This window comes from Pleurodeles waltl, chromosome 3_1, assembly GCF_031143425.1.
Source record: "Pleurodeles waltl isolate 20211129_DDA chromosome 3_1, aPleWal1.hap1.20221129, whole genome shotgun sequence".
In the NCBI taxonomy this organism is placed as follows: Eukaryota; Metazoa; Chordata; class Amphibia; order Caudata; family Salamandridae; genus Pleurodeles; species Pleurodeles waltl.
The window spans coordinates 1,990,173,430-1,990,193,478 of record NC_090440.1 but is presented as its reverse complement, the minus strand read 5'-3'; the positions used below and the strand labels follow the sequence as shown (position 1 = coordinate 1,990,193,478).

Here is a 20,049-nt window from a genome sequence, read left to right as displayed (position 1 = left end):
GATATGGCTGAGGCGATCGAAAACGGATCAGTTGGGCAAGGGTAAGTGGATTTGGTTGGAGCAAGGGGGAGTGGTGGAAGCCTGCCCGGTACGAAAATGGGACAAATTCACATGCAGGAGAAGTCAGGGAGAATGGGTTTTACGGCATGAGAATGGCACCAAGGTTACAGCATTTCAGTTGTTGTCTGTTTTGAGGATGGCCCTGAGGTGACTGGGAAGGCAGGCAAGTAATTTTGGTACTCACTCCTTTAGAATAGGGGCAGCAACGGAGGCAGCCAGGTTGGGGTGGGACTGGGATAGGATCGGGCCCATTGGACGGTGGCGCTCAAAGTGCTGCGAGAGATATTTTCGAGCCTAGTTTCATTTGAGGGGAGAGCATGAGGCGGTTAGGTCTGGGTAACGAAGAGAAGGCCTGGGCTTTGTGGCATGATGTGCTGAATTTTTTTTCTTGTTCCAGGTTGCGTAAGTGGCCCGGGGAAGAATAAGTCAACCACGTGGCTGGTGGTCATTCTTTCGTGCATTGGGCAGCCAAGTATGTGGGAAAACAGGTCTATGGACGATCTTTGGGACTACTGAGCAGCCGGCATAAAGTGCTGTGGTGGGGAAAGAGTGGCAAGAGGTGGGGCAATTTGCTTCCGTTTATCACTTCAATTTTGCCGACTTGGGGATGTCCAGATGTGCTGGTGGTACACCTTGGGAAAATGACTTGGTCCATCTTTCAGGGCTCACCCTACTGCAACACATGCAGCAAGATCTGGTTCTGATGAGGCTCATCATGCATGGGACTTGCTTGGTGTAGACAGAATTTGTGCCACAAAGGAAATGGCGTGGAGCACAAAAGCATGGGGCAATTGAGAGGGCCTAGAAGAAGATCAATAGGGCTATGCAGGTTTTTTGTGGGGCCCTGACATTAAGGTTCTGACGTTTGAGGGACTGAAGGAGGAGGAACAGGTGCTTTTCAGAGATGACTGTGTGCATCTCTCAGACATGGGAAATGCAAATTACCTGATGGAGTTGCGTTTCTTGCTAACGGATTTGTGGGGCGAAAGGTTTTGGTGGGGGAGCATGGATGGTTAAGCATGAGTTTGCAGTGTGTTCGCTGTTGGGTCAGCAAAACGCCAAGTGGGTTTTGCTGAATGGCAGTGGATGGGGGAGGGTGGAGAGTCAGAAGCGGGCTTGTCCACCCTTCCGGGGGGGAAAAAGAAGCAGGTGAAGGATGACAGACAGGGGGAGACCAAAGTCAGGCAAGGGGTAAAAGGAAAAAGTGGGATGTGTGGAAATAGAAGCCGATTTGGGGAGATGCGAAGGATAAGTGGAGGTTTGAAATGCGAATGGAAGAAAGGGAGTTACAAGGTTAAAATAAATGTTGTTGTAAAGTCCTAGTTATATTTGATGTGTTATGATTATTGAGCAAGACTGTCCTAATAAATGGCCTTTTACACTAAATAAGGGTGTTGGAGTCTATGTCCCGACAGAGCCCCGTGAAGAGCTGGACGCAGTCCAGTCTTTTCACAGGAGTTCTCAGGCCAGAAGTAGACCGCCTTAGGAGGGATTGGCTGCTGTGCTAGGCAGGGGAGGGTTTTTAGGAAGGTACAAAGAGGGGTGGGGTTGGGAGGATCGGCCTCTTCAGCACCATCAAGTCACGCTGTGCAAAGGTTGGCCACCTGCCCGTCCTACATGTGAAAATGGAGAGATGGATGGGTCTGGAGTGAGAGTGAGCGACGAAGGATTGGGGGGGAGGGTGTATTTTTCATTGCCAGTTTTAGGACAGGGTGCTCGGCACGAGCAGTGGACGGGGGAAGGTGGAGAGTCAGATGCGGGCTTGTCCACCCTTCCAGGGGGGGAGAAAGAAGCAGGTGAAGGATGACAGACGGGGGAGGCCAGAGTCAAGCAAGGGGTAAAAGGAAAAAGGGGGATGAGTGGAAATAGAAGTCGATTTGGGGAGATGCGAAGGATAAGTGGAGGTTTGAAATGCGAATGGATGAAAGGGAGTTACAAGGTTAAAATAAATGTTGTTATTAAGTTCTGGTTATATTTGATGTGTTATGATTATTGAGCAAGCCTGTCCTATTAAATGGCCTTTTACACTAAATAAGGGTGTTGTAGTCTATGTTCCGAATGTCTTTTGCTCGTAGTAAATGCTTGAAGCAAAAAAGTAAGTGCTGGCACTCAAAAATAAGTACTGATTCCCGCACCGGAAACCACCGGCACTGACCTGCACTCCTCAACACCTGTGCGCTTTCAGTCTCGATGTTAGGACAAGTTAACATGTGTATGGTAGAGGGGAAGCAGTGCATCTCAGCTCTGTCTCAGTAGGGTACGCGTCTCAGTCCTGCGCAGGAAATTCCTCCTAAGGCACTTGCAGGTCTTCAAGTAAGCTCTCCCAGTGTGCTGCTATAGGGTGTCTTACACAGTCCTCGCGCTTCTTTACGCCACAACGCCATCATCTCGGCCCTGCCCCACTTGAGCATCGCCACGCCCCAGTGTCCCAACCCAGGCAGTGCATTAGCTTTCCAGTTCATGGCAATCAGCATACAGGGTCATCAGCATTGCCAGGTCCTCGAAGTGGTTCATAAAGCTTTCTGCTCTCCTATGTCTAAAGGGCCCCATAATGTCACTCGCCATGTTGTCGAGGTCAGTAATGGCTGTTATGTCAGGTAGTATGTTCATGGCCTCACGCCATAGGTCTTCGGCAAAGGGGCAGTTCCAAAACATATGTGCCATACCAGCATCAGGCTTACTACAGGGCAGGCAGGTCAAGGCAGATCCAAATATGCTATGGAGCCTCGCCAGAGTGAGATAAGCCCTGTGTAAAATGTTATGTTGTATATACTAGAATTTAGCATTGTGGGAAGTCTTCCATGGCACATGAGCGCTCTATTTCATGCTTACTGTGTCAACTCCCGACCTATCCCCCTCTTCCAGTTCCTACGAGTTGCCAATAAGGAGTCCTGAAAGGTGTGTGAGACGGCACGGGTAAGCCACGTTATCTGGTGGCAGCCCTCGCCTTTGGTGTGCAAGGTTCTTTAGGTATTTAATAAACACAAAAACTAGAAAACATGGGGGCATATTTCTACTCTGTTTGCGCCGAATTTGCGTACAACATTATGGCGCAAATTCTTCGCAAACCTAACACCATATTTATACTTTGACACCCGACCCTGTGAACGTCAAAATTCAGCAGTGTGCATCATTTTCTGGATGCGTGACACCACCTTGCGTTAATGACATGCAAGGTAGGCATTCCTGTCCAAAAAATGACTTTAAGGCATGTGCGCCTTATTTATACTACCGCGTCATTTTGATGCACAAGTGGGGGGGGGCTTTAAAAAACGGCACACAGCCTGATTTGCACCGTTTTTTAACACCTGGGTGAGGGCAGGCGTTAAGGGACTTGTGGGCTCATTTCCATGGTCTTTGACCATGGAAACAGTCCACAGGTGCCCTTCCCTGCCCCCCCCCCCCCCAGGTACACCGCCTGCCACCCTCGCCCACCCCTGGAGGAAACCCATGGATTGGGGGACCCATCCCAGGTAAGTACAGGTAAGTTGAGGTAAGTCATTTTAAATGTTTTTTTAAGTGGCATGGGGGCGGGCTAACGTCGGGCCCCCTACATGCCACTGTGCCCATTGACCATGTCCAGGGGACAGAAGTCCCCTGGGCATAGCCATTGGGCAGGGTGGCATGACTCCTGTCTTTCCTAAGACAGGAGTCTTTTTAATGGGGGTTGTGCGTCACAAAATGGCGCAAGTCTGGTTTGAGCCATGATTTTTGACTCTAACCTGACTTGCACCATTTTTTTGACGCACAACCCCCATTCTTCCCTACGCCTGCGCAGCCCGTTAGAGTCATTTTTTTTAAACTCTAACTAGCCTGCAGCGCTGGCTAATGTCAATCCATAAATAAGGCGCCCGCCTGGCGCGTTGGAATGGTGTTAGCCGGCGGTAAAAAAAATTACGCAAACCAGCGCCGTCTTAGGAAAGAACGGAGTCATGCCCACCACACCCCAATGGCCAGCACAGGGGACAAGTGTCCCCTGGCCATGGCCATTGCACCCTGTGCCATAAAGGGGGCCCCAAGTTAGGGCCCCTGATGGCAAAAATAAATACATTAAAAAATACTTACCCAACTTACCTGTGATGGGGTCCCCCATCTTCCAGTGTCCCTCTGGTGGGGGTGTTTCTGGGACTTGGAGTGGGCACCTGTGGGCCCAATCCATGGTGTTTAGCCATGGGAACGGGTCCACAGGTCCCCTAGCCCCTGTCCTGACACAGGTGTTAAATAATGGTGCAAAGCATAGTTTGCACAATTATTTTGCCCCTTCTCCCACCCGTGCATCATTTTAACACGGGGGATAAATATTGGGCTATTTTGATAGCACCATTTTTTCAGATGGGAATGCCTACCTTGTATCTCATTGACGTAAGGTAGGTTCACGCATCCAAAAAATGGGGCAAACTCCAATATTTTGACGCTATACCTGTCTAGCGTCAAAATATGAATATGTAGTTAAGTTTGCGCCAAATTTGGGCAAAAAAAATACAAAGTCGGCGCAAACAGAGTATAAATATTCCCCTTGGTTCCTTAATGCAGGAAACAAACTTACAGATGTGCTAATTACTTTTCAAGATTTTAGTTTATAACCCACACCTACAGTCATGCTACCAGCACCATTATTTGCATCGTGGTTACACACACACACACAGGTATTTCACTGATGCTTTTGGTAGCCCAGTAAGGCCTTCATTAGCATTCCTAAGTACTCTGTTTTAATAAATCAACTGAAAACAGGCTCCTCAAGCTAGGAATGGGTAGAGACCACAGATGCTCATGCATTAAGCCATCCAGAATATTTTTGGGAAAACACAGAGGAGGACCCATATATATATGCAGGTGTGACTGCTACATTTGTAATCTTAAACATCTTTAAGCAACAAGAACCAGAAGACCAGCAAAACATTTAAGCCAGCGCAGAGTGTCACCCTTGCACAAGTTGGCCCCTACAGAAAAGCAATTTCCCCACTACCAAATGGGACTGAGAATGGAGCAACAGAAAAAATCTGAAAGAAGAACTCAAATTCAGCTTTTGGTGCCATTAGACATAAAGGGGGTGATTCCGACTCTGGCGGGCAGGAACCGCCATTTGGCCGCCATGCGGCCAAAAAACCGCCTCCCCATTCTGACAATCCCGCTGGGCCGGCGGGAATGAGGCCTGCAACACAGGAGCCGGCTCCGAATGGAGCCGGCGGTGTTGCGGCCGTGCGACGGGTGCAGTTGCACCCATCGCGCTTTTCACTGTCTGCTAGGCAGACAGTGAAAAGCTGGCCGGGCCCTGTTAGGGGGCCCCTGCACTGTCCATGCCAGTGGCATGGGCAGTGCAGGGGCCCCCAGGGGCCCCGTTACACCCCTTACCGCCAGCCTCTTCCTGGCGGTGACAACCGCCAGAAACAGGCTGGCGGTACGGGGTCAGAATCCCCAGGGCAGCGCTGCCCTGGCGAATTCAACCAGCCGGGGCAAAAACGGCGGTAAACCGCCCGCCCCGGCAGGCCGACCGCGGCTTTACCGCCGCGGTCGGAATGGCAAGGGAAGCACCGCCAGCCTGTTGGCGGTGCTTCCGTCATTCGTGACCCTGGCGGTCAAAGACCGCCAGGGTCAGAATGACCCCCAAAGTCTCTCATTTTGACTTTGTCGGACAGAAAGTCCATAATCGGGATGACCGTCCCTCCGTGGTACCTATTAAGAGTTTCCTTCTGGGCCAGCAGGCAGAAACAGCATTGATGCAGGCTTGAAATCGAGCCGGCGGCAAAGTTGTGGTGCGTTGGGTGTGGCAGCACCCACCGTGCTTTTCACTGCCCGTAAATCGGGCAGTGAAAACCGCAACAGGGCTGTCCATTGGTGACCCTGCACTGGGCGTGCAAAGTGCATGGGCTGTGCAGGGGCCGCCATGGGGTCCCCAGCACCCCCCTTCCGCCAGCCTTTGCATGGCGGTGGGACCGCCATGGTGGTAATGTGGAGGCCAGACAGCTGCTTTGGTGGCGTTCCCACCTCCACCACGGCCGTAATGAGGACCAAAGTAACAAAATAACATGAAACAAAAATATTTTATATATGAATAAAAGTCAAGTGGTTTTAAAAACAATCTGAAAGGAGAAACCCTAGAAGCAGTTCCATACAATTCAAGGCTTTTCAGGGGTAGGTTTCCACTCTGCTGTTCATAGTTCAAATAATAAGAGCATAAGGTTCTTGCAGGTTGTCAAAAAATACTGGCACAATGCAATAGTTGGGAATGCTTTGCAAACTCAAGAAAATTGATATTTTTTCTTTTACAGAAAGTGACCTCCTCGTCACAGCCAGGGTCAAATTTAAAACGACTAATTGCAACCCCCTGAAATATTTTCATTTAAAAACTACCCTCTGAACATCATTAACATTTGGAACTAAGTGTTCTATCGCTGCCTCTTCTTGTGTGCCTCCTTTAAAAACTCTACCACCAATCTACACTGTACGCAGCCGTGCTGGAACAATTTTCAGAGTGGGGGTTCTGCCATTAATGTTACACCACTAAAGTCACAGCGATTGTGAATAATCCCAGCGCCACATAAAAAAACAACTGTAGCAAATGTGCAACGCCCATTCAGCAGGAGAATGTTAAGGATCCATTGCACTTCAGAATTACAAACCATATGCTTCATTTGTACTTTACCAATCGCGGATGTATTATGAAACGTGTATTTTTCATTTACAGATATTCAATTGTCGTTAGAAAAAAACTACGGCCTTTAGCGTCACTTTCTGTACCCCAGTAATTTTGTCACCTAGGTCACTTTTACAACGTCCTCTCACTTTAGAGTCAAAGAAATAAATGTAAACACCAGTTTCTGAGTAAGCAGCAATCCGTCACAAGACATAGTAAGATATTTGACATCTGTATTTGAATGCACAGAAAATGTGACACGACAAACACAAAATCTAAAGGCATCTTTCTTGCTCATTCACGTTCCGAACTCCAATAGGGTTATATTTTAGGAGTGCAGCAGAACTCCAGGACCCTCACTTCCAGCGTCTATGACTGTACATGTCAAACCATTGAGGGTACCTCCTAAATTGAGCCTGCCCATCTTTGGAATTTTCACTACACCATCTGCTTGTGGGTGTTACACTAATTAGCACCAAAAATAAGGTTTGCTTTATTGAGGGGGCTATAAAGGTGGTTAAACTCATTTATGCTTTTCCTTTGTGAATTCCATGAAACCCGGGAACTAAACTGCAGCCAAACCACTGGAGAAGTGTGTAAAAAACATGAATGTTCAAAACACACCTCCTCTTTCACAGATGGAGTACGAATAATTACGTTTTAGCAAGAGAGTTCCCCTTCGATCCAGCATACATTATTTTTGACAACAATAATTCCACAACGATTAACCTCAGACTAATGAAGTGGACAATGATATTAGGAGAGTAGGCAAGAGAATACACGAGGAAACAGAAAATTGAAATATTTTCTCACATTGACAATAATCTCATCCAGGCAGTGAGACCAGCGCAGACGGCGATTATAAGGCATAGAAGACCTCTCAGACTACACAAGGGACTGTATCTACTGCACAACGTCTAAGAAGCATAACTGGATGCGGGGAACTAATGCGCTTCCTACCTGACTCAGCATAAAAGCTGAAGATAATGAGGGAAAAGGCACACATCAGAGGAACATCATGGATCAGCCCATGATTTTAGGAAAGCTGGGCATTTACAGCTCTTGTTAACATTAGACGTACATTTTCAAGCCAATTTCTGCAATATGAAAGCAAACACAGCAAATAAGTAGCAATGGGTTCAAAAGAAGAAACACTACAACGTGTAGGTTAGTTCATTATGTGTAACAGTTATAATTAGTGTGCCAAATCAGTCGTTTTCTCTGATACTCACTTACGAACACTTTATAAACCAGTGACACAGGAAAATTACTCATTTAGTTAAACACGTGCTTCCATAACCGACAAAGCTCAGGAGTCTCAACTTTAATAGCGGAGAGGGGGTGGTTCTGAAAAGAGCATGGAAACAACGGAAGGCTGCAACGGGCAGACTCCAGTTCTGGCACTGTCTATGAGAATACCAGGATAGTGAAAGTTACCACAGTTCCTTTACCATGTCGAAGCGAACAGCAAAATGAAAGGGACGGAGACCGTTGAAACGCTATAGGTTTCTGAATGTGGATGTTGATCCGCTGATGAGACTTTGCCTTGAACAGCTCAGCAAAGTCATTGGTGGGATTTGGACAAATATATCGGACTTCAGCGTATAAAAGTAAACAACCAACAACTGGTGAAAAATTCGGAGAAAACATGCATCTCAAACCGCTCGACAAATCTAAACTTTGAGACAGAAAAGGTCCCACATACTTCGTATAGTGGAGTTATTTTTTGTGGAGGGTAACACCTCAAACTATGCCTCGGCTAGTATCTCTTTCCAATCCCAATCATTAATAAATAATTCAATCCAGTACTGCTCTGAAAACAGAATAAAGGTTTTAAAGACCCTTAACAACGTATGACTTTACCTAGATGTGTTAAACCAACGACTAAAAAACTTCAGACAACAATCTATTAGGCCTGCTAACACACCTATTTATCTAAACTGTTGCCAACTGCTACAGAAATCTCATAATTCATTCAGCCTTTAAAACCCAGCTGCTTTCAGTGCCACTGGTGCTCATGCAGTAGCTCAACCCCCTCAGCACCCATCACAAAGGGATCGGCATCGATGGAAAGAGGAGATTCTCAAGTAGATCTTGGCATGGAGATCTCCTGCAGGATAGCAATATTGAGTAGGATTTGCCCCACCAAACCTCTGGGTTTTTGATTCACTGAGGCCCCCAACAGTCTTGGGATGGTAGACTGGGGGCTTAGTCCCAGCCCAGAAGGGCAGCGTCTGCTGCCCTCCCCAGCTCCTCTGGCTGCTGCCTCTGCCTTGCCTGGGAATGAACTGGGAGCCTGCCTGACTCTCAGTTCGAGGCCCTCCTCATCCCTGGTGGCCATCAACAAGTAAGTATCTATCTTTATCTCTCCTTTACTCCTGCTTCTATACTTCTGCCTTACTTTCACTCGTTTTTACTGTTGGCTTCTTCCATCTCTTTTCTCTTTTTCTGTCCCTTCCTTGACCCTCTCCTTCCCCTGCTGCTGCTGCCCATGCAGCCCCACCCCCTCCCCTGTGAAGTGCCTTTCCCAACCTCTCACGTGACCGGACCCCCCCACATCCCCCTTCTTAATGGAGGCCGCACTGCTGGCACGCCAAAGGCAAGCCTGTCTGCACCCATCCGTGCCCAGACCGCGTCCAGCACCAGGAACCCTGGATCTCCGACAAGCCAACCCCTGGCCAGCATCCATTACGACGCCGTGACCCTCCACTGCCTCAACACCTTACGTCTCAGCGACTGAGGGCCATCTGTAGCAAGGATCTGCCAACTAGACAAAGGGGGGTTTGACAGGGGGGTAAGTGACCGCTAGACATGGGCAAGTGCTCCTTCCACCCACCAAGGCTCACCACAGTCTTGGGAAAAGAGTCTGGGGGGGTTACTGTCAATCTGTCTATCAGAGAAGGGCAGAAAGCCCACTAGAACCAAGAGCTCTTTTCCGTTAAAAAAATGGGATGGGGGTTGCCTGCCTGGTACTGGATAGTACCACCCACACCTAAAGAGCAAACAGTCTTTATGCTCCCTAAGGGGCAGACTGGAGGATTTACCTCTGCTCTCCCTCTCTAAGGGTTGGTGGGGTGGAAAGCATACTAAACACCACGGATATTAAAAAATGGGATGGGGATGGACTGCTCTGGCAAGAGCTGCACTAAACACCCATGAAGCTACAACAATCTTTCAGGCTCCACTGGCAGACAGGTTGGGAGATTTATCCCAATCTGCCTGCCCTGGGGAGAGGAACGGGAGCAGAAAACCTACTAGATATCAGGGCATGGATATATGACAGCCATTCCTGGTCCTGAGCCAGACAATCCCCTTTTAGTACTGAGTCTACCCCTCTTAGGCACTATCAGTCCTTTCTGCCACCCTGAGGATATTTACCCCCAGTCTGCCTCCTGGTGGAAGGGAGGACAGAAAGCTCACTATACTCAAGACGTCAGGGATAAATTGGGGTAGAAGGTGTCATATACTGGTTTTGGGCCACTCTCCACCCCTAAAGTTCCAGCGATCTTTCTGTCCCACCACTGGATGGCAGATAAGTGGATTTACCCTAATCAGCCCTCAAGGCCACAGGGTTTGATGTTTTAAAAATTACACAAAGGGTGGAGGATGGCCAGTCACGGCACTGGAAAACACCCTTCACCCTTAAAGTCCACATAATTCTTCTGCCACTTGGAGAATACAGCTTCAACAATGACTGCATGCCCATGGCAAATGAAAGGAAATTCTGATTCATTTGGGTGTAGTTTTGAAATATGGCTGGCAGAAAGGGTGTTAAACTCCTCATCTAGGTTTTCCTTGGTGGCAGAATTACTACCTTGTGTCCCAGGGTAGGACCTGATGTCAAGACAGGCTGGTGCTGGCAGGCTGGGATCCACCCGAGCCACGCCACCCTGGATTCCCATCTCTCTAGGTTTGAGAAATAGCTAGAGTTGGTGGGTTTCCTTGCGTGATGGCTGACCCCAGGCTGAAACATTACAGTAATCTGCTATGGAAAGAAAGAGGAATTCTGTGAGTTTAGAGAAAGTTTGATGTTTGCAGGGTATTCTCTGTAAGAAAAAGTAGTGGGATCCATGCAAGCTAAACCACCCTTGTTTCTACTGGTGTCTACTTTGCAGAAGTGTCTGGGATTGGTAGGATTCCTTGGATGGCAGCCACCTCTGGGCCCAAATACAGCAGCTACCAACATCTCCAGAAAGATTGCAATTCAATTGAAAAATATTGATGTTTCCACTTTGCATTTTGGGGCTTTTCCTGTTGCAGGTAGGGCTTGTTTAAGCTGGCGTGATCTTGCCTAATTTCTAGCATTTTGTGTTTTTTAAAGTACTCAGTGTTACACCATGTCATGCATTTGAGACTTCATTCAAGCAAAAAAATCTATTGCAGAAGAACATGACTAAAATGCACAAAGAGAAAACGACTGACTGCTGTTTGTATATAGCATAAAATGTGAGCATTTTGTGTAACAATGTTTTATTTTGCTTATTTTTGGGATAGTTCATGTAATTTCAGGTAAGGAAATGATGCGAATTTCGCCCATGTCTAGTTACAGGTGACAGTCTCACTCACAAAAGCAGGGTGCCGTTTTTAATCAGGATAAGCATGTGTGAACGCTAAGCAGTAGAACTTTCATCGATCCTACAGAAATGTGAGAAAAAGCTGTGATCACAGCCAAAGTTTGTTTGTTTTTTGCTGGCAATCTGGGTAAGAAAACATAGAACAATGCAGACCACATCACCCTGGACTAACATGGGTGTCTAGTTTACATAAATGTCAAGCACTGCTAGGATTTCATTGGTGTGGGCCAACTCAGAGCCCATATACCACAGCTACCCTTATTGCCAGAAAGGCTGAAATTTCAAGGAAAAATATTAATCTCCGTTTTGCATTTGGGACTTTCCTGTTGTCCATGATTGGCCCAGTCACTCAAGTGGGGTACTGTTTTGTATTAAGGGAAGCGTGGAAACTCCGGGTGGAGTTTTGTGTATCCCTAATAATTCTGGAACTCTCCCTCTCAGAACTGTGGGGGAAATCTATGACTTTAGTCAAAGTTTTCTATTTTCAGGGAATGCGGGGGGAAGAAAAAGAGAAAGGGTCCAATGTAAGCCATATCACCCTTGATGGTGTACTCCCTCACGGTGTCTAGTTTTCAGAAATATCTGGGGTTGGTAGGTTTTCTTCTTTTGCAGATGACCTTGGGGACAAGTACCACGGTATCCACATTCACAGAAAGACTGGTTTCAACATTGCATTTTGGGGTCTTTTCCAGCCATACAAACGTGGTACAGATTTCATTGAAAGAAGTGTGGGAACACAGAATTATCAAACATTTGCTGCTATCTATTTCATTTCTTTCTATTCTGGCTTTTAAATATAAATCAGTGCGGAGAAAGAAGACATTTTTCAAAAAACACTCTGAATCACGATATTATGGGTAGCCCAAAATGCAGAATATTATGAATAACCATTCTTCTCATACTCAGATTCTTTGGCACATTCAAAAAGGTATAGCTGTCCTTCATATCGATTTTTCAGAAGATTTTACCTCATGAACGGATGCATGGTGGTCGGTACAAAAAAACCAACCATCGTAAGCTGCAGCTCGGTTGATGGCTCTGGGTATTGCGTGTTTTTAACCAACCAACAAAAACTATATATTTCTGCAACCAAAATGGTCTGACGGGTCTAAAAGTATGCCTTTAGGGGGAAAAAACATGGAAGAAAACACTATACTATTTCTATTTTCCCCCACATATTTCCATTAGGTTTTGAACTCCATTAAGTTTTGAATGCAACAAATAATTTATTTGGCAAACCCATGCAAGAGCAATAGCAATGAACCCTTGCTGAAAGACAAATGCGTCTACTTGTCAGAAATGCATAGCTTTCCGGTTTCACACCTCTTTTGCTCACATAATGAAATTAGTTAGAACCCACAAAAATAGGAAAGTGAACTCAACCTAGAAAATTACAAAAACTGAGGTAAAAAATGTTTTAGGCACTCTGCATATTCCTGAAAGGTGGGAAGAGGGTGGTGTTAGCACAGCAAAAGTTTAGTTGATGTCATTTGTATGGAACAAACACTCACTTTCTTGTACAGCACAAATTGTTTCTATATTTTGGCTATTTTCTCAGTTTCCCCAGGGTATTCCTACAAACCATGGGTACCATTAAAATGTCCATCATGTGAAAAAGGAAGCAAAGTTTGCCTGGACTTCTTTTGTGGAAAAAATGCTATGAAGGCTTCTAGGAGGCTGGCCTGGCTTATAGTGGGTACCTTGTGGTACTTACACCGTGTGCCAGGTCCAGTTATCCCTTATTAGTAGAATAGAGGTGTTCTCGCAGCTTAGGCTGATAGAGGTAGCTATAGCTGAGCAGTTTAGGCTGAACTAGGAGACATGCAAAGCTCCTACTATACCACTTATATCATATAGCACTATATCATAAGAAAACACAATACTCAGAGTTACTAAAAATAAAGGTACTTTATTTTAGTGACAATATGCCAAAAGTATCTCAGAGGATAACCTCACTTAGGAGGTAAGTAATATACACAAATTATATGTACACAAACCAAAAATCAGGTAAGTAACAGTAAGAAAAGTAGTGCAAACAATGTAGAATCACAATAGGATGCAATAGGTAGAAATAGGCCTAGGGGCAACACAAACCATATACTCCAAAAGTGGAATGCGAACCGCAAATGGACCCCAGGCTTAGTGTAGGTTGTAGAGGGTCGCTGGGAGTGTCAGAAAACACTAAGGGTGTCCAAGATACCCCACCCCAAGACCCTGAAAAGGAGGAGTAGTTACCCTACTACCCCAGAAAGACAGTATAGTCGAGATAGGGGATTCTGCAAGAACAACAACTGCCAGCTAAACACTGAAGACAGATTCCTGGACCTGAGGACCTATAAAGGAAGGCGACCAAGTCCAAGAGTCACGCAAGCGTCCAGGGGGGGCAGGAGCCCACTAAACCGCGGATGAAGGTGCAAAAGGGCTGCCTCCGGATGGAAGAAGCCAAAGATTCTGCAACAACGGAAGGTGCCAGGAACGTCTCCTTTGGTCAGAAGATGTCCCACAGCGTGCTGGAGGATGCAGAGTTGTTTCCACGCAGAAAGACCGCAAACAAGCCTTGCTAGCTGCAAGAGTCGCGGTTGAGGATTTTGGGTGCTGCTGGGGCCCAGGAAGGACCAGGAGGTCGCCCCTTGGAGGAGACAGAGGGGGCGCTCACTAACTCAGAGAGCCCCCCCAGAAGCAGGCAGCACCCGCAGAAGTACCAGAACAGGCACTTAGAAGATCTGAGGACAGCGGTCGACTCAGTGTAACAAAGGAGGGTCCCACGACGTCGGAGTCCAACTCAGAGAGTTGGGCAATACAGGACGGAGTGCTGGGGACCCGGGCTAGGCTGTGCACAAAGGAAGACTTGGAAAAGTGCACAGAAGCCCGAGCAGCTGCAGATCACGCAGTACATAGGATTACTGTCTGGCGTGGGGAGGCAAGGACTTACCTCCACCAAATTTGGACAGAAGGGCCACTGGACTGTGGGAGACACTTGGACCCAGCTCCTCTGTTCCAGGGTCCACGCTCGTCAGGATGAGAGGGGACCCAGAGGACGGGTGATGCAGAAGTTTGGTGCCTGCGTTAGCAGGGGGAAGATTCCATCGACCCTCAGGCGATTTCTTCTTGGCTTCCAGTGCAGAGTGAAGGCAGGCAGCCCTCAGAGCATGCACCACCAGGAAACAGTTGAGAAAGCAGTCAGGATGAGGCGCTACAATGTTGCTGGTAGTCGTCTTGCTACTTTGTTGCGGTTTTGCAGGCGTCCTGGAGCAGTCAGCAGTCGATCCTTGGCAGAAGTCGAAGAGGGAAGTGCAGAGGAACTCTGGTGAGCTCTTGCATTCGTTATCTGAGGAATAGCCCAGAGGAGAGACCCTAAATACCCCTCAGGGGAGGATTGGCTACTGAGAAAGGTAAGCACCTATCAGGAGGGGTCTCTGACGTCACCTGCTGGCACTGGGCACTCAGAGCTGTCCATTGTGCCCCAACACCTCTGCATCCAAGATGGCAGAGGTCTGGGACACACTGGAGGAGCTCTGGGCACCTCCCCTGGGAGGTGCTGGTCAGGGGAGTAGTCACTCCCCTTTCCTATTCCAGTTTCGCGCCAGAGCAGGGCTGGGGGATCCCTGAACCGGTGTAGACTGGCTTATGCAGAGAGGGCACCATCTGTGCCCATCAAAGTATTTCCAGAGGCTGGGGGAGGCTACTCCTCCCCAGCCCTTCACACCTATTTCCAAAGGAAGAGGGTGTAACACTCTCTCTCAGAGGAAATTCTTTGTTCTGCCTTCCTGGGACCAGGCTGCCCAGGCCCCAGGGGGGCAGAAACCTGTCTGAGGGGTTGGCAGCAGCTGCAGTTGAGACCCCGGAAAGCAAGTTTGGCAGTACCTGGGTTCTGTGCTAGAGACCCGGGGATGCATGGAATTGTCCCCCCAATACCAGAATGGTATTGGTGGGACAACTCCATGATCCTAGACATGTTACATGGCCATGTTCGGAGTTACCATAGTGACGCCACATATATGTATTGACCTATGTGTAGTGCACGTGTGTAATGGTGTCCCCGCACTCACAAAATCTGGGGAATTTCCCCTGAGCAATGTGGGGGCACCTTGGCTAGTGCCAGGGTGCCCACACACTAAGTAACTTGGCACCCAACCTTCACCAAGTGAGGGTTAGACATATAGGTGACTTATAAGTTACTTATGTGCAGTGGTAAATGGCTGTGAAATAACGTGGACATTATTTCACTCAGGCTGCAGTGGCAGTCCTGTGTAAGAATGGTCTGAGCTCCCTATGGGTGGCAAAATAAATGCTGCAGCCCATAGGGATCTCCTGGAACCCCAATACCCTGGGTACCTAGGTACCATATACAAGGGAATTATAAGGGTGTTCCAGTGTGCCAATGAGAATTGGTAAAATTAGTCACTAGCCTGCAGTGACAATTTTAAAAGCAGAGAGAGCATAAACACTGAGGTTCTGGTTAGCAGAGCCTCAGTGATACAGTTAGGCACCACACAGGGAACACATATAGGCCACAAACTTATGAGCACTGGGGTCCTGGCTAGCAGGATCCCAGTGACACATATCAAACACACTGACAACATGGGGTTTTTACTATGAGCACTGGGCCCTGGCTAGAAGGATCCCAGTGAGACAGTAAAAACACCCTGACATATACTTACAAACAGGCCAAAAGTGGGGGTAACAAGGCTAGAAAGAGGCTACCTTCCTACAAGGCTTAAGTGTGAACTGCTGCAAATGCCAAAAAGGCAAATCCGATCTCCAGGAGAAATACCTAGTTCCACACCCGCATCCCTGCAACCAGGTGATGTCCAGCAGACAATGCAGGCACTTAAGAGCCACCACTCTCCAGATGACACAGGTAGAATGTGTAGATCCCTTGCTGGAGGCATTTGATGTCCCTGAGACCTTTACAAAAGAACAGGGGGCAAGCCAACAAGCCCTTGGACAGCACACTTCAGAGTGCCACACAGCGGCAACCAGTTTGGCCAGGCCAGCCATGATGCAAGAAGGGTGTTCATTCTCTTCCTAGGGCAGTAATTACTCCTTGTGCACAACAGGTTCTTCTGGCAGTGTGCTCCACGTTCCTGCAAGTGTGTATCTACTTTGCTACAGTTGGGTACCAGTAGTTATACTGCAGTGTGCTTTTGAAGCTGGGGGAGGTTCAAATGGTTCCCCTTTGAACTACAGATGTCTCCCCTAAATTTCAGTCCTGTCTGCCATGTGGCTGTGCAACCATCTACAAAAAGAAGGGACCAGGAATGCTTATAGGTCCAGCATACATGCTGCTAACTCGGCTAAATATCATCTATATATCGGTGTCACAAGAGAATGTTGGTGGGATACGGGTTGGTGGAACAGAAGATGATCTCCAACTCAAAATTTGCCATATAGAGACATGTCAAGCTCTGGATGAAAGTATTGGGAAATTTTGAGTTAGAGGAGATACTACTAATAATTTACCTAATAATAATTTACTTACTAATAATCTACTTAATATTAACAAGGTATTACCCTTCCACCAACTTGTGGTGATTTGTGATTGGTAATTATTGGAAACACATAAGTATAGGTGCCAACTACTGTGTAGATTAGAATGTTTGGTCCTGAAGAATGGCCATAAGATCAGCACTGACTTAGAACAGCAAGAAACATGTTGACCCACTGAGCTGTCAAAGATCATTGCCTCTCTAGATAGCGGCCATTCTTTTCATTAGACAGGTGGACTCGTCTATAAAAATTCCAGTGAGGACCACTTAGTCTATCTTATCCTGCACATTCCTTCACACTCACAACTTTGTATCACCAATCTACAGCATTAGGCCCACAACCTTACTTCACATATGGCATGTTACATAAAATATCACTGGCAAAGATCCCCCTAGCGGGTGCCTGTCGCACACTGAGCGCCAGCTTGATGAGGAGCATTTGCTATGCTGAAGCATGACGCCCTTCTGGATGTGTGAGGGCTCTTGCTCCTGAGGGACCAGACCTTTTCTGGTACCTCAGACTTGAACCATACCGATTCCATTCTTCATCTTTTCTTCTAAAAGAATGGCATACCCTTGTTGTAATATGAGGCTGTGGAATGCATATCTTAATCTTTACTGGGGCCATGATCTATCTCCGAGAGGCCAAATGTCAGAACCTCTCCCTCCAATCCATCCAGCCATGCCCACAAATGGTTGAGGTCTTTGTTCTAGTTGTGTGCCTGAGTTTTATAGCTGTCGACGGGGAATGCACAAATGTGCTCCTCAATCCCCCAGTGTGGACTCAAGTCAAATTAAAAGGCACACAAAGCGTTTTAGGGCAGAGAAATAGGTGCTAGTACACATACCTAGGCTAGCTATGACAGGCTGGATACATATTTAAGACCCCATAGGTGCTAGTGCGTATGCACAGGCCTGCTCTGACAGGCTGGATACAGGTTAGTATGCACACCCAGGCCTGTTAAGACAGGCTGAATACATATTCAAACATGCCGCAGTGGCAGGTGCGCTCCCAGGCCTGCCATGACAGGCCCAACACATTTGGCGCAAAAGTGGGCACATGAGCACACACTGGCCAGAGCACACGTCCTCTTACAAGTAGGAAGGTGCGTCCACTTCCCCACTTCATTGACAAGGGACTGGGCCCACAGCTATAAGGCCACCAGGTAGGGAATCAGCGAAAACCTATGGGATGAGCTGACCCCCCTAGGTAGGGAGAACCCACATGGGGGTTCTTCCCTACCGGCATGGGACACCCATGTGTACCTGTCCAGTCTCCCTTCTACCACCTGCTCTGCCCTTCAGGGGGGGGCATTCTAGGGGTGGCGGAGGGTCCCCTCGGGATCTGCAATGACGTTAGCAGTGCCAATCTAAGCCCAAGCACACTGCGCCTCCAGAGGCCTGCATTGGCAGGCCCCCCTACATGTTTCACAGGCTATTCTAGTGGGTGGCACACTAGTAGCCAAGGCTGTACCCTGCCCCAGGTAGGTGGTGTACCTTTTTACACGGCACTCCAGGGTACAGCACCAACCACATAAGCCCCCCCTCTTAGCATATGTAGGCAGGGCATGCACACCTTCTAACTGCAGTACAGTGGGAAAGTGCCCACAGTCCTAAGGCCACACAAAGAGTCAACTAAAAACCAAGAAGAAAAAGCTAAAAATCTTAAGGAAATCTGCTAAGAAGGGCCATCTCCACCATTACGAAGTTCAAATGCTGAACAGTGATGATGGAAAAGAGAACAAAAGACTTTTAGAAAGCTCATATGCTTAATGCACCTCCTGACAACATGTGCGCATAACTTGTGGGCAAACTTCTGAAAGCTGGCTAAGAATTTTGTCCTTCCAAATTCCAGTCAATGATTATCCATTAAGGTGAATAACAGTAACATATGTAAATGCAGCACTTACATACCCAGGAGTATGAATAGATCATACAATAAAGCAACGTGAATATGAAAAACAGAAACAAAAAACTTGCAGCAAACAAGTGAGTGCAGGGATAGTGATGGTAAAATTAAAAAGCTTGATGATATCTAACAAGTTGTGCTTGGAAATCTTCTAGAGTCAATACGTTATAGTTGAACCTAGAGCAGTGTTAAGTTCAAATATACTGTACAGGATTATAAATGAATACTGTATGAGTAAAGGTAGAGATCCTGAGTGTGTGATTGTCAGAACCAGTAAGATGCCCGAGTGTGCTAAATCTAAGTGGACTCCGCCCTTTGTTATGAATTCAGGTTGCTATGACTAATCAAGACCTTTATATCCACTGAAAATCTATATACTGCTTCAAGACTACTGGACGACCAAGAAAAAAACACTGCAACAATCTGTCTGAAGGTTAACTTTGCTGCATCTTTACACTAAGGGCCATATTTATACTTTTTGACGCACAACTGCGCCAACGCAGTTGTGCGTCAAAAATTTTAACTCTGGCTGACGCCATTCCAAAGCGCCATGCGGGCGCCTTATTTATTGAATGACGTTTGACGTTAGCCGGCGGAGCTGACTGGTGTGCGTAAAAAAAAAATGACTCACACCAGGCAGCCCCAGCGCAGGCTTGCACCCTGTTCTGTATGGAGATCTCAGGGACTTCAAAGACCTTCTGTGAGGGACCTGCACCTTTTACTGTGTCATCTGGAGAGCTGTACCCTTCTACGCATCTACGTCACAGCTAGATTCCACCTGTTAGTAGCAGTGTGAGTGTTGAACTTAGTACTGGAACTGGAGACCGGATTGGCCTGGTGCGGAGCCTGCAAAGTACTGCCTGCATTCAAGGAATGTGGCAGTTCATCGTGGGGCCACGTTACACATAAGTGTTTGGTTGGCAGTGAGGTTGAGGGACCCCGTGTGGCTCATTGTTGTTGTGTCACATTTCAATTGTGCAACCACGGACTGCACGCTCATTGAGTGCGGGGTCTGTGTCACTGGTTGAGGTAGGGGCGCCCCCGAGCAGTGCCGCATTCTAACTCATGCAGTACCAGTGAACTGTCGTTCCTGCGTGTGACCAGATTTGTCTGGTGCGGTTCAAGTCATCACACACCAGACAGTGTGCCTCATTCCAGGAAGGTATGGACAAGGAACTGATTGTGTGTCCAGAAGTGCTTGGTGTGACTCAAGTCCTCGCACAACAGGCGGGGTGTCTCATTCCAGGGAGATGTATGGGTAACTTTTTGTGTGCGGGATTGTCTGGTCCGACTCAAGTCATCGCGCGCAAGACGTTGTGCCTCATTCCAGGAAGGCACGGCAGTAGTAATTTTTCATGTGCAGCCAGACTGTTTGGTGTGACT

General features: G+C 47.4%; 1 protein-coding gene across 1 annotated transcript in view; it reads right to left on the bottom strand.

Moving 5' to 3' along the window:
- PPM1E (protein phosphatase, Mg2+/Mn2+ dependent 1E) overlaps window positions 1-20,049 on the bottom strand; it is a 725,707-nt gene that overhangs the window by 690,299 nt on the left and 15,359 nt on the right. The gene's annotated exons all lie outside the window — the stretch shown is intronic.